Consider the following 1332-nt stretch of genomic DNA (forward strand, 5'->3'; position numbering starts at 1 on the left):
GAGCTAGGACCTTAATATTCTGCATGAAAGGAGGACTAGCAGCCGAGTTGCACGGGAGAAAGTGAAAAGTCTTCAAATGTAGTAAAAACCTGAGAAATCCGTTTGTTTTCGTCATTTGTTATCGAATCGACTTAAAGCCAGATCGTCACATTGGCCGCTCTTCTCTCTGAAACGGTTGTACTTATCGTCTGCAAAGCTATGTCGCGTGCTGCGGTATGCTGAGACACTAAAAGCACCATAGTAGAACACAGATCAAGCTTCTAAGTGTATGTAATAGCCAGTCAGGAGTAGTACAACCCAAGTTTTAGTTATTGAATATTGAATTTTTAGCTGGCTTTGGTGCCTTGGACATGAGCTAGGACCTTAATATTCTGCATGAAAGGAGGACTAGCAGTCGAGTTGCACGGGAGAAAGTGAAAAGTCTTCAAATGTAGTAAAAACCTGAGAAATCCGTTTGTTTTCGTCATTTGTTATCGAATCGACTTAAAGCCAGATCGTCACATTGGCCGCTCTTCTCTCTGAAACGGTTGTACTTATCGATTGCAAAGCTATGTCGCGTGCTGCGGTATGCAGAGACACTAAAAATACCATAGTAGAACACAGATGAATCTTCTAAGTTGATGTAATAGCCAGTAAGAAGTAGTACAATTCAAGTTTTAGGTATCGATTATTGACTTTTTAGCTGGCATTGGGCCTTGGACATGAGCTAGGACCTTAAGATTCTGCATGAAAGGAGGATTAGCAGCGGAGTTGCACGGGAGAATGTGAAAAGTGTTCATATGTAGTAAAAACCTGAGAAAACCGTCCGTTTTCGTCATTTGTTATCGAATCGACTTAAATCCAGATCGTCACATTGGCCGCTCTTCTCTCTGAAACGGTTGTACTTATCGTCTGCAAAGCTATGTCGCGTGCTGTGGTATGCGGAGACAGTAAAAGCACCATAGTAGAACACAGATGAAGCTTCTAAGTTGATGTAATAGCCAGTAAGATATAGTACAATACAAGTTTTAGGTATCGATTATTGACTTTTTAGCTGGCATTGGTGCCTTGGACATGAGCTAGGACCTTAAGATTCTGCATGAAAGGAGGACTAGCAGCCGAGTTGCACGGGAGAATGTGAAAAGTGTTCATATGTAGTAAAAACCTGAGAAATCGGTCCGTTTTCGTCATTTGTTATCGAATCGACTTAAAGCCAGATCGTCACATTGGCCGCTCTTCTCTCTGAAACACTTGTACTTATCGTCTGCAAAGCTATGTCGCATGCTGCGGTATGCAGAGACACTAAAAGCACCATAGTAGAACACAGATGAAGCTTCTAAGTTGATGTAATAG

Source organism: Schistocerca gregaria, unplaced genomic scaffold (genome assembly GCF_023897955.1).
Source record: "Schistocerca gregaria isolate iqSchGreg1 unplaced genomic scaffold, iqSchGreg1.2 ptg000577l, whole genome shotgun sequence".
Taxonomy (NCBI): domain Eukaryota; kingdom Metazoa; phylum Arthropoda; class Insecta; order Orthoptera; family Acrididae; genus Schistocerca; species Schistocerca gregaria.